A 14702-nucleotide genomic window follows, 5' to 3' on the forward strand; every position below is an offset into this window, starting at 1 on the left:
AAATACTGTTAGATCATGTGAATGGGTAGGCGCACTCTTAAGACCATTAATCCTCGTTTTAGGACCGAGGGACATGAGTGATAGATCTATTTGGGTGTAGCGAGCCCACACCCATGTGGACCGGGGTTTGGCCTATGTGGTGACTATGTCTTATAGCCGGAGGTCCGGTACAAAATCTGCTAGGTTTGAGCCTTCCTACGCCGTTTCACACATGTTAATGTATTAGCTACACATTAATTGATCTGTTCCTTGTTGCTTCATACCAGTTTACAAATACATACATACATACATACTTACAAATGCTTTCAAGGACGATTCGTGCACACATACAAATCACATGAACTCGCTCAACTTTTGTTGATGTTTTCAAACTACATGTATTTCAGGAAATTAAGTATGGATCTGGCGAGCGTTGAAGTTTCAAGTGTTGTTTGGAATAAAAAATGTCATGTGTCGAATGATTTAGAGTGTGTATCCTATCCTGGATAGGTTACATATTCCAAATCCTAGTTTTTGATAATGTCTTTTGCTGAGTCCTTTTGGAACTCTAAAACAATTTGCATTGTTTGTAATGTGGATTCAAAGTCTGTGTTGGGATTTCAAGACAATGATGTTTGTGATATTTTAAACTTATTAATGGATGATCATCTTTAGTTTATCATATAGTCGTTTGTTATGGTTGAATGCAATGATATTAAGCAAGTCACACCAAATCACGCTTCCGCAAAAGTCAGGGTGTGACAGTTCGTGTGATACAAATCAAGTATGGTCAAGACTAGTGTGAATCCAAATGTTCGTGTGAAGCAAGGTTCGTGAGGAACATGGCTAGTGAGGAAGAATTAAGGTTCGTGACGAGCATGGTTCATGAATAAGAAAATCCCTGTGAAGTGTTGGATACCGAGGAGATTCGAGAAGATAAAACTGCTTGGAGTTCAAAATCTACAACTTATGGATGTTCGTGATTAAGGGAGTGAATGAAGATTTAATCCCTTCACATCCTTAAGTTCAAGGGTTGTTTATGTAATTAGTTATTAGTTAAGTTTATGTTGTATTTAGATTAGTGAATTAGTATAAGGACCAGAAGCAATGTAACACCCCAACCCGGAACGGGCTGGCATGTCACTATTACAGATATCAAAAACCAAAGAGTTTCAATAAACGATAGAAACCAAGAAACAAAAGTCTCGAATCCACCAGAAAACCTAGGTCTTATATTATTCAATTACTAAAAAAATAAGTAAACACGGAAACTTCAAAAACTTCATAAACTTCATTTTTTTCTCTCCCTCATCCCCGTTTCCCTTGATTACCTACAAACACATAAGACAAACACCAGAAAGAAAATATGACTGAGCCAAAAAGTTGCTCAGTAACGGAGAAATCAACAGTAAAAGTAAGGCACACATACAAAAGCAAAACGGATCTGTACCAACACTAACAAATCCAAAAGATGGCACTGAAACAAATATTTTTATAACTTGAATCCCAAAACTTATACTGAATAGATAACAGATACTGAACATAATCAGATGCATATAATCACATCAACATATCATAACAGAGACAAGACATACATGACAACATATAACAGTAAAACAAGTCACGCAATATAGAAGCACCCACGAGCCTAAACAGAGACGTGCATGGCTATAGTCCATGCGCCGAGATGGTGCGTATAGGTGTACACACATTATTCCATCTCAACAGGAGTCAAGAGTCAGGAGTCAGAGCTAAGATCGATCTATTCGCCTCTAGGGGCCATGTGCTACACAAGCACAAACTAGAAACGCCGTGAACTTTAGTTACGCACTGTCACGATGAGTGCCATGCCGTTGACACCCCAACGACAAGTCTTAACTTATAATTGGTCGGGTGACAGAGTACAAAGCTATATTAGAAATAAACGTATCATAAGGGAACATGCAATAACGAGCACAAGATCTAAAGTCTATTGCATGCTATTATATATACTAGTCATATAACAATACGAAACCGAAAAATCTAACAAAAACGCCCATACTACAAAGTAATGGACTTGAATAAAAATACTATGATGTCAAGAATAGGAATCCGTACCAACAAGTAACGGAAAATGAAAGTATACTACGATGAAAAGAAAACAGAATCCGTACCTTGATTGAGCAAGCAAAGCAATTCAAAAACCAGTCCGTCCTTAATTCGTAAGCGAACCTAGATCCCATGTTTTATTCTCAGATAAGATATATGATAAATAATTCATCTAATCTACCCGTTCGTCAAATTCTTCTTTTCTTTTCCGGCGACTAACAATTAGAACCTAATCCTTTATTTTAATAATTAACAAAATAATAATATGATGATAATAACAACCATTCGGTTTAGGCGAACTAATCGCCTAAAGTTTATAAAAATAAATGTCTCCTCCCTAGTATATAAGTTTAAGAAAACAACTTTAAATATACAATTATCTTACTTAGATTCACAAATATAAAACATGGAGTTGTTTTGTTTATGAGGAAAATGCATGATTATAATTTCATGAAGTTCACGGTTGACTTTAGCTATAAAAAAAACAGTTTCATAGCATTCTTATTTAAACGAAATATCATATACATAATATCTAGGTAAAAAGTGTCATCTTCTCTAATGACCGGGTACTGAACCGAACATAATCAAGTTTTACCATCCATAACACAATGACTTTAACACTCACAACACACATTCATACTTACACACACCTGCAAACATACACAGTACAATACCCAACACCCTCACATATCTATATTAACATATATACACACCCTTTTCTTTTTCTTTCAATAGCGTGTCGCGCCGGAAATCCGAGAGCCCAACCCCATACTACGCCAAATTACTAGAACATAAAAACGGAATATACAACTCACCTTCCACTTCTGATCGGACAGAAACCGAGCCAAACGAAGGAATAGCCGGTTTACGCGTAGTCACGGCGGCAACGATTAAGACAGGAAGTGGTGGTTCGTCCGTTGGTGACGGTTGTCGAAGTCGTCGGAATACAACTAGTGATTAACAAAATAAAGACTAAGCAACTTGGCGATGAACAGAAGTATGGCAAAGAAGATGATAATTAACATGATACCTGATTGCGGATCGGAGGCATCAAATGACAAAATTTCGCGACAGACGGAGGTGCGGAGACGATTATATAAGACAATGAATAGAGATGGTCGCAGTTGGTGAGTCGGAGACGCTAATCAAAAGCTTTGAACTAGGTGTGGCGGCGATCGCGGTGGTTGTGGCGGCGATCGTTGTGGTCACTGGGGTGCGGGCAGTCTATCTGATGGTTTCGAATCGGCGACTAGGTACCTGTGACCGGAATGAACCAGAGATTGAGATCTGGAACGACTGAACCGGTGGCGTCGAACAGAGGTGTGGCGACCATACAACCACAATAGAGCGGATCAGACTCGTATAAGAGGAGTTCGAATGATGGTTCAACTTTAAACGAGAATCAGCGGTGCATTCCCCAATATGCGGCACAATTGTTTGAATGGATAAAGAAGGCAATGCGAAATGTATGAATTTGATAAGAGTTTCAAAACTATTAAACTGTTTATTCTATTTCTTTTATCTATTCTTTTCTTGCTTTTTTTTTATTTACGTGGAACCAAAAAGAACATGCATAGGTATATAGACATATTTAATTAACAAACAAAGAAAATTATTTATCTATTTTTATTACTACTATTATTAATAGATTTTATATTATATTACAAGCAACAAGTTTGAAAGTCTGTAATCTACATCTAAGGGAATGCAATGTATCAAGAAAGACATGCCAATTCAGATGGCGCCAAACATCAACAAACACATCGATTGAAGCAAGGGTCGCGATGGTTCAAGACGCAACCTTTCAATTAGTATAATTAGGGTTTGGTTTTCATTCTATATCATCACAATCATTCTATCATATTGAAGTTTTGTCAGTTTCATTGTTCTTTCTCTTTTCAAGTTTCAATATCAAGTTGTAAAGATTGATTGGGGCCAACACTATTAAGCCCCTAATCATATGAAGTTGTAAACTACCATTATTCTGTAGCTGATTCGTTGGTTATCAATGCCGACTTCTGTCATCAGTGATTGTTTCATTGTTGAAAGTATTTTTTTTTTGTAGTAGCGTGTGGCGGGGATGGAAAACAAAGTAAATCTAGAAGTACTTATGTGACAACCTGTAACTTCGAAATATAAATCGTTCGTTTCGCCCTTACAACTAAATATATACTTATCTATTTTTGTTCGACAAATTAAATTTATACTCGTTTAGTTATTGTGTGCAAACTTGTAGTCGAAACCAAGTCCGTTTGGCGAAGAACCTATCCGAACCGTTTGAACCATGACATAACCCGTGTAACTCGAAACTTTTGAGGCCCGAACCCTTAGCGTGAAAATGATAAATCAATGTTAGTTGGTGGGTCATATATATATATATTTATTAGTTATTAATATGTTTGAAAAAAAAAATAATAATAAATAAATTACATAATTAAAATAAACCCAAACCAACTTCCCCACCCCCATGTACGTATGCCAAGTTCAACAAAAATAGAAATGTTGCTGTTCCACTGGTTTCGGCCCAAACAGCACCCTCGAGTAGGTGCAGCCCAACTTCGTTTCTTTCTCTCCACGTTTATCACCGTCCCGAATTCCTAAACCGCCTCAAACCCCTATCCTTCATATATTACGTAAGTTGTTGAGTTTTATAAGGAAAAAGATTGTATCTTGGTTATTCGCTTCCCCTATGCCGTAAACCTTAACTGTAGCGCCAAATCGCCGTCCGTGACCTCTGTTCGACGTCCGTTGACTCGGAAATAACCACCCAAGATCACCACCGGTAAGTGCCTCCCACTTCGTAGCCTCATCTTAAGGTTTCGTTATCTCGGTTTCGCTTCGACCTTGACTTATGTCATGCAAGAGAATGGGTTATATGCAAACTGTTTTGAATTAGATTAATGCTTGCTGTTTAAGGTTTGATATGTACAAATTGATTTGTAGATTCTTTGTGATCTAGATATGTTTAGGGTATATGCTATTAAACTCGATAGTTGATGACGACTGAATCCGTATGATATCTATAAATGTTTATATATTATAGCAGCCGTGACGATTATATGTAGGTTTTATGATCATAATGAAAAATCGATGCCGATGAATGCTTGACGTGAAATCTGCTATATGGTTAAGTGGTGTAGATGATGTGTGTTAGTTGATAAGAGTGATTCATGTAGTATGATTATAAGTGATGATAACAACTTCTGTTAAACGTTAAACGAACCTGTTCCGGTATACAACACATGTAGGTTTGATATTAGAAGCTTTGTTAATGGCTGCCTAGAAGAGATGTTGTTATTGGGTTCCATGAAAGTACAAGTATCCTTGCGTAGGGTACCACTTGGGATATGATAGTCTTATGTGATTTGAAAATTGTTCATCATATTTTTTTGGCTTGGGTGGTTTCACAGTAATGGTCATGGGGACCATTTACAATCAGGAATAAAAGGGTAAACGATGACCCCACACAAAATAAATATTGCATAATACGTAATTGGGTTAATTGACTCATTTGGGCCTCACACATTACATTTATGTTGGGCTGTAAGATGTTGGGTTGTTAACTTGATTGGGCCGCACCATAGGGAATTACTTAATTAGTGAACATGAGTTTGTAGGTGTGAACTAGTGATATGTGGGCTTGAAGTGTATACCAGTAAATTATGTATGTATGTGAAAGTGTGTCGGTATGGATACTTGCTACAACTTGTGGGATAGTACGAACTATGCTTGTTATGACATACGTGATGATTACATGTTTGGTTGTTTATTGCTTGAGCAATACGTGTGACTAGATACGTGAATTTGAATTCATAAAACTGACTGACTTTGATAACCACGATAGGAATTGATTGATCAACTGTTTAACGAGCATTTAATCTAACCGAGCAAACCAAAGGTGAGTTCATCTCTCTTGAGCATGCGTCCCGGTGGTTGGGACAATCAGTGGGTATCCCGGGCAGGGATAAGTCTTTTGGGTAAAAACGGGAATGTTGGATAATATACTCTTCCTATCACCTTTAAAGTCCCTCCGTGTTGTTTGGTTACCAGGAAGGTAACATGGTATTAGTTAGTAGCGCTACTTAGGTTTGGCAACCTCACCCCGTATCTGGGAGGACGGGTGTTGAACTAATGACCTAGTCATGACCAATGCTTTGATAGGAGCATTGGAGAAAGGGCAAAATAATCAGAAGCCGTCTTGTATTGGGGTATTATCAACATTGTTTTCAACATTACTTTCGGAATTAAATTCAATGGATTAACTAAACACTTGGTAATCAATGTTTTCGTAAAACTATGAACTCACCAGCGTTGTCTGATACACTTGTTGCATGCTCGCAGGTCGTTAGATATCTTGGATTTGGGAACTTGCTGTCTGGAGTAGCTGGAGTGGTCATGGGTCGACAGGAAGGATTTATGTGACTGATTTCTTGATACTATACTTTGGTTTTGAAACAGTTTAAATTTCGTTTACTATTTGCTTCCGCTGAACTTATTGATTTTCGTTTAAAACTTGTTGAAGATGTTTTTATTAATAATGGGGATTTTATTTATAACTTGTATGGGTTCAATGTAATTAGTGGCTCGTTATTGGTATGTCACACGCCTAACAGGGACACTCCCTATGTGGTAATTTGGGGGTGTGACAGTTTGGTATCAGAGCCACTGGTTATAGTGAACTTGGTTTTAAAACGTTTTCATAAAACCAGACTATAACCGAACAGTACCGAAATCGACCATGACACTCAGCTCCAGACTGCAAGGTTCGTTTCTTATTTACTATTACATAGTATATCTAGTGTACACTTATGTATAACATTACACGTGAATGCACACTTGGCACAACAGCATGAGCCCTTACATTACCAACCCCTGTTATGTGAACTGCTAGTGTGACACTTTCCTTCGACTATTGTGATTCTTGATCCTATAAAACCTTTCGCTTGCTATTTGAATGTGGGGAAACCTTTAGCGCAAGTTAAGAGGCACTGAGATGAGCATGCAAATCGCCTTATTATTATGGGTGCACACATAATAATAACGCGAGGTGCATGCAAGTCCCAGTGAGGCTTAACGAGTGTGAAAAGGTTTCCGCTCGGCTAGTTGGTGTTATGTTAGAACTCAGCAGTCTATAGGAGTCATAGCAGTGATTGTCTCCTACTCGAACATGATCTTTTCACCCCTTTTTGAATCCTTACGAATCTCGATGCTATTGAGTATCACCTGATCACACATCTGAACGCCTAGCGAACTGTGTAGAATGTTAGGTGCTAGTATGAACGTCCCTGAGTTGGATAGCTTAGCGTCAAATGATTGGACGATACTTTCCTCACTTATCTTTGTTTGTTGGAACTTAGCGTGTTGACGCCTTAGATCCCGAAGTGCGATCACTTCTACAACACTCTCGCGACATACCGTGTATTACTCAGTCAACTTGCAAGGACGATGGATAAGAGGGTAAACGTAGTACCTTACCGACTTCAGCATTTGAACGACCCTAGTTACCGACAACGAACAATAGCGATTTGACCCCAATCGAATCCTTAACTCTAGCCAGAGACTCATGGGAGTCGACTCTTACGAACCAATCAGGACAAAATCGATGACGATTGACTGTAGAGCAGACTGTGTAACCGCCCGCACCATGAGTAGCGTCTTAAGACGTGGCACGGAATACGAAAAGATGTACCCTGTTGGTGAAATGTCACAGGACCCCGTTACAAGCAGCGACATTAAGGGCAACAAGCACGGCGACATTGAAGCGCTCGTAATCATAGCTTACAGTATGAGGACGAAGGTGCCTACGGCATGGATTGGCAGTTGTTAAGACGACACATAACCAAAGGAACGACGACGGTACTGGAAATTCTCGTAGCGAAAACAACAAACATTGGGAACGATGCTCATGGAAGGACATTTAGCATGGCATAGGCTATACCAGGCGTAATAGCAACACGATAGCTTGGATAGGATGCAAACTCGATCTCATGGGTCAAGTGTTCGACATTGACCTACTTCCCAATACTCTTGTAAGTTTTGACGTGGTCGTTGACATGGATTTGGTTATCTATGCATCAAGCGGAAATTCTCTGTAAAGAGAAAATCGTGCGTATCCCTCTCCCCAGTGGGGAATCCTTATCAGTTTGAGATCATCGTAGTGGTGCCATTGTTGGCATCGTCTCAATCGTGAAAGCCCAGAAGTGTCTACGGAAGGGCTACTCTACTATACTAGCTCTTGTCACCGATTCGCCACTTTAAGAAAGGAAGATAGAGTATCTTCCAGTTATTCGTGAATTTTCTGACGTGTCTTCTGAATAGTTACCTAGTTTGCTTCCACATCGTTAGGTGGAATTTCAGAATTGACCTTAGGCAAATCCTGATTTCCTTCTGGGATACAGCAATCCCTTGGATTCGCTGGATACTATCACAGATTCATCACGGGATTTTCGAAGATTGCGTAGCCTTAACCTCGTTAGCACTGCGGGGAGCGGTGAACTCTTGGGAACCAAATTAGGAGGACGTCTTCTCAGCTTTCTCAGCTTAGGGAAATGGTGTAGGCGAAGCACATGGGCCTCGATATCCTATTCACCTGAGTTTTGATAGGATGCATTGAAACCTGAAGACCATATGTGGGTGACCGGGCCTGAAGGCCCAGATAGCCACGCAGGGGAACGAAGTTTGACATGTGGGAAAGTCAAGGTAGGATATTAGCAACCAGAAACACATATATGGAAATGAGAACCTAATCACAGATCCAGGATTTGTACTTGAACCCCTTGGGAAGCTATTAAGCTTAAGAAATAGTGGAAATTCGCGGTGGGAGAACGCAAAGATCAGGTGAAGCTCTGTTATCCCCGATTGTTCAAACGGTGGGACTAACTTTCAATATCATTGGCGAATTTCGGGACGAAATTCCTTTCAAGTTGGGGATGATGTGGCACCCAACTGACCTCGCAATCCTGTTTTACAATTTGGTTAACGTGGTGTCTGTGCAATTATCTGGATGCTTAGTGATTGCGCGTAATGTTTGATTATTATTTGTGATTATTATTGTGTAGTATTACATATAGTTTAATTAGAGTTTCTATCGCTTCACTCTTCTGTGCTTACTTGTCAAATTTCGGGACGAAATTTCTTTCAAGTTGGGGATGATGTGACAACCTGTAACTTCGAAATATAAATCGTTCGTTTCGCCCTTACAACTAAATATATACTTATCTATTTTTGTTCGACAAATTAAATTTATACTCGTTTAGTTATTGTGTGCAAACTTGTAGTCGAAACCAAGTCCGTTTGGCGAAGAACCTATCCGAACCGTTTGAACCATGACATAACCCGTGTAACTCGAAACTTTTGAGGCCCGAACCCTTAGCGTGAAAATGATAAATCAATGTTAGTTGGTGGGTCATATATATATATATTTATTAGTTATTAATATGTTTGAAAAAAAAATAATAATAAATAAATTACATAATTAAAATAAACCCAAACCAACTTCCCCACCCCCATGTACGTATGCCAAGTTCAACAAAAATAGAAATGTTGCTGTTCCACTGGTTTCGGCCCAAACAGCACCCTCGAGTAGGTGCAGCCCAACTTCGTTTCTTTCTCTCCACGTTTATCACCGTCCCGAATTCCTAAACCGCCTCAAACCCCTATCCTTCATATATTACGTAAGTTGTTGAGTTTTATAAGGAAAAAGATTGTATCTTGGTTATTCGCTTCCCCTATGCCGTAAACCTTAACTGTAGCGCCAAATCGCCGTCCGTGACCTCTGTTCGACGTCCGTTGACTCGGAAATAACCACCCAAGATCACCACCGGTAAGTGCCTCCCACTTCGTAGCCTCATCTTAAGGTTTCGTTATCTCGGTTTCGCTTCGACCTTGACTTATGTCATGCAAGAGAATGGGTTATATGCAAACTGTTTTGAATTAGATTAATGCTTGCTGTTTAAGGTTTGATATGTACAAATTGATTTGTAGATTCTTTGTGATCTAGATATGTTTAGGGTATATGCTATTAAACTCGATAGTTGATGACGACTGAATCCGTATGATATCTATAAATGTTTATATATTATAGCAGCCGTGACGATTATATGTAGGTTTTATGATCATAATGAAAAATCGATGCCGATGAATGCTTGACGTGAAATCTGCTATATGGTTAAGTGGTGTAGATGATGTGTGTTAGTTGATAAGAGTGATTCATGTAGTATGATTATAAGTGATGATAACAACTTCTGTTAAACGTTAAACGAACCTGTTCCGGTATACAACACATGTAGGTTTTGTTAGGGCTGGATTTTTATTATAGGTGATCCTTACACGTGATCCTAACCAGTGATCCTTATTTCTTTGGCAGACAGTGATCCTCAGCAGGACTTCAGGATCAGGATCATGGGACATTATAGGATCCTCATACTAACGATCATCTTCGCTTAATGCAATGTTATTTTGCAGGAATATCTAGCAGGATACGCTCTAAGCATCATGATCAAAGGACGCGTCTTCACAATTATGGCAAGAGCTTAATTAAAGATAGACGTTGCACAGGATATGGAAACAAGGCTTGATTTATGGGCGGCTATTTAGGCTAGATTGTATCTCATTTCTAAAGGGGTGATGAGCTGAATATTAGTTTAACTACCTAAAATAGGTCACCTACACACATATAAATACCACTCTTCCTCATTCGGAAGAGGACACACGACATACAACGCAACTCTCACACACTTAGACACCAAAAGCAATAGTGATCCTTGTACTCAGCTCATTATCATCCAAAGTTGTAATCATATTTTTGTTATATGGAAGTTGGTGATCGGTAGTTGCCATCACCCGAGGTTTTTTATGCCGGGGATCATTCATTGATCAAGGGCTTTTTCCTCGTATAAATCATTGTGTCTTTGCATCTTTATCACAGAAGTGATCCTTTACTTTCATAATTAACCAAGCATCATACCCCGTTTTCATAAAGTTTGGTTACATTATCCTTGTGTGATTTTTGACCAAAACAGTTTGGCGCCCACCGTGGGGCAATTGGTGCTTCATTCATAAGAAAATCTTTTGTTCGAAATCATTTCAAAGAGTTACATGGCTTCATCATTGAAGAACACGTCCACGGCGATGTCTGCAGTCACCTCATCACAGACCACTTTGCCTCCTCCACCGGCAGGATCTCAGAAAAATACTGAGAAGAGATCAACTCCCACTTTCTCTAAACCTCCATCTTCTTCTGCTATGAATTCTTCTATTCCCAGTACTAGTGATATATTTGCTTTAATTTTGCAGATGAAGGATCGTATGCAGCGGCAAGATGAGACTAATGACAGGATCCTCAGGGAAATTGGAGACCTCAAAAGACAAAAGAAAGCGGCAGAGGATCATTCCCCACTGATGCCCAAATCCTTGAGCTTCGATACTCCAATGATCACTTCCCAGCCATCAGGGATCCCGGACGTGCAAATCATAGGGGAGTCCAGAGGATCACATCTCAACTCGGCAGCAATGACTCAGACATCAGGCTCACATTTTCAGCCAGTAGGATCCTATCCTCAGTACATGGGATCCTTCATGAATTCAGGAGCCTATCCGGGGGCACAGCAGTTTCAAGGATCCTACGCTATTCCAGGATCATCCCAGGGTCAAGGATACTCCTTCGTTCCAGGATCATCCCAGGTTCAAGGATCCTCCTTCGTTCCAGGATCATCCCAGATACCAGGATCCTTCCAAATACCAGGATCCTTCCAGATGCCAGGATCCCTAAAAAGTTTGCAAACAGGAAGTCCAGATGTCCATGAAGGGGACTTCATTCCAATGCAGACCATTGCTTCCACTGGTCCCTCCGTTGTTCCGGAATCCCAGCAATATGGATTCCCTAACTTGAACCCAATGGGAGGTAACACTTTAAATAATTATCCTATCACTAACCATGGATTCATGCAGGATACAGGTACCAATCATGCTATGGCCAGGGAATTACAGAAACTAAAGGACATGATCTCAAGTGTTCCAGGGGTAGTCAAGCCTATCCCAGAGATTGCAGATGGAAGCCACAAGGTATCTCGCTTTGCACCACCAATTTGTGATGCAGAGGTACCCAAAAGGTTCCATATCCCTACCATGAAGCTGTATGATGGTACAACGGATCCAGAGGAGCATATAGCACAATACAGGGAGAGGATGGAGATCAATCCTATCCCAGAAAAATTGAAGGAAGCATGCCTATGCAAAGGATTTGGATCCACTCTTACAGGATCAGCTCTTAAATGGCTGCTAAGTCTTCCCCCCTACTCTATTACTTCATTTGCTAATTTAGTTAATTTATTCAATAACCAATTCTCTTGTAGCAGAAAATTTGAAAAATTAACTAGTGATTTGTACAGGATAACTCAAAATCATAATGAATCATTAAGGGATTATATAACTAAATTTAGTAAAGAATCCTTGGACATTCCCAACTTGGATATGGCTACGGCTATTGAAGCCTTCAAAATGGGACTGCTTAAGGATTCATTATTCTATGATGATCTTGTTATGACACCGTGCAGGAATCTAGATGAAGTAAGAACTCGAGCACTCAGGTTCATCCGGCTAGAGGATGACAAGAGGATCCAGGAGAGACAAGTAGGATCCTCAAAACAAGATAAGCAAGGATCCTCCTTCAAGAGCAACAAGTTCAAATCCTACCATAGAAATGAGAACAAGAATGTGCATGCTGTTGACCAAGAAGAGGATGATGAAGAATATCCTCCAATCTCAGAATATTGTTTTTCCGTTGATAATCATGAACTAATCCTTGCAATGCAGAATCTAGGTGAAAAAGCTAGGTGGCCCAGGAAGAATGATAAACCATCCGGGACTAAAGACAAGTCCAAATGGTGTGCATACCATGAGGATTTCGGGCATCTAACTGAAGATTGCATAGCCTTAAGAAAAGAAATTAGATACCTGCTAAGCAAGGGGCATCTAAAAGAATTGTTAGGGAGAAAAAAGCAAAGGACCCAGGATCCTGAAAGGATCCCTGAAAAGGCTCCAGCACCTCCGGCAAACGCACAAGTGATCAACTTTATATCCGGAGGATCAGACATCTGTGGTACATCCTTCTCGGCGGCCAAAAGACATGCAAAAGAATCAAAAATGGATAATGGACAAAGGCCTATTAGAACATCAAGTGTCTCAGAAGGGAAGATGATAACATTTGATGAGGATGATCGCATCAACATTCAGGATCCTCACCATGATAGTTTAGTTATCACTCTCTTTATCTCTAACCATTTTGTCCGCAGGATCCTTATTGATGGAGGGAGCTCAGTGAACATCATCCAGCTTGATGTTCTGAAGAAAATGGGTATCCCAGAATCAGACATCACACTGAGATCCTCCGTGCTTGTAGGATTCAGTGGAGAAACGAAGAAAACTCTGGGGGACATCAAACTCCCAATCTACGTGGAAGGATTACATAATTACCAAAAATTTTGTGTTATTGACTGTTTATCTTGTTGCAACGTTATCCTTGGCAGGCCTTGGATACATGACATGAAAGCAGTTCCATCTACCTACCATCAATATGTGAAGCTCCCTAGCCCATGGGGGATAATCAAGATCGACAGTGATCAGCAAGAGGCTAAGGATTGCTATACCTCATCCATGAAGCCAACCTCGAAGCCAAGGGAGCAATAGCAATTACAGTATCCTCCGAGGAATGTCTTGGAGGCAAGGGAACTAGATATGGACGAAATCCTCTTGGATCCTAGTGATCCTGAATCAAAAATCTATATCGGATTAGGGATCCTTGGCAAGATGAAAGAAGACTTAATATCCTTCCTCAAAAGAAGAAAATCTACCTTTGCTTGGAAACATGAAGATATGACAGGTATATCTAAGGATATTATTACTCACAAACTTGGCATTGACAGGTCTATCAAACCAATCCATCAAAAAAGGAGGAAGTTTGCACCGGAAAGGAATGCCATTATCCAAGAAGAAGTAGAGAGACTACTTCGAGCAGGTATGATCAGAGAGGTAAAATATCCAAAATGGTTAGCCAATGTGGTCGTGGTCCAAAAGAAAAATGGAAAGTGGAGGGTATGTGTCGACTTCACTGATCTGAATAAGGCATGTCCCAAGGATCCTTTCCCATTACCCCACATTGACTCCATGGTGGATGCAACAGCGGGGCATGAACTGTTAACCTTTATGGATGCATCATCTGGGTTCCAACAAATCCAGATGGAACCATCTGACCAAGAGGATACAGCCTTTATGACCCCAACCGGTTTATATTGTTATATTGCCATGCCTTTTGGACTAAGAAATGCAGGTGCAACATATCAAAGGCTGGTAAATATGATGTTCAAAGATCAAATTGGAAAAACTATGGAGGTGTACATAGATGATATGGTGGTCAAGTCAAAGAAAGCTGAGGATCACCTAAGGGACTTGGAAGAAGCATTCGATATCCTTGATAGTTACAACATGAAACTTAATCCTTCAAAATGCCATTTTGGTGTTAAGGCAGGAAAGTTCTTAGGATACATGGTAACCCAGAGGGGCATTGAAGCAAGCCCGGAACAAATCAAAGCATTAATAAATATCAAATCTCCTGCCAATGCCAAGGATATTCAAAGACT

At 39.9% G+C, this 14702-nt stretch overlaps 1 long non-coding RNA gene across 1 annotated transcript; it reads right to left on the reverse strand.

The window, feature by feature from the left end:
• Positions 1–1133: 1133 nt before the first annotated feature.
• LOC118479900 lies at positions 1134–3473 on the reverse strand. The gene is made up of 4 exons (XR_004861399.1): positions 3098–3473; positions 2883–3017; positions 2133–2190; positions 1134–1310 (listed from the first exon to the last, which is right to left on the reverse strand). It is a non-coding gene; the product is annotated as an uncharacterized LOC118479900 (long non-coding RNA).
• Positions 3474–14702: the final 11229 nt, after the last annotated feature.

This window comes from Helianthus annuus, chromosome 6 (genome assembly GCF_002127325.2).
Source record: "Helianthus annuus cultivar XRQ/B chromosome 6, HanXRQr2.0-SUNRISE, whole genome shotgun sequence".
Taxonomy (NCBI): Eukaryota; Viridiplantae; Streptophyta; class Magnoliopsida; order Asterales; family Asteraceae; genus Helianthus; species Helianthus annuus.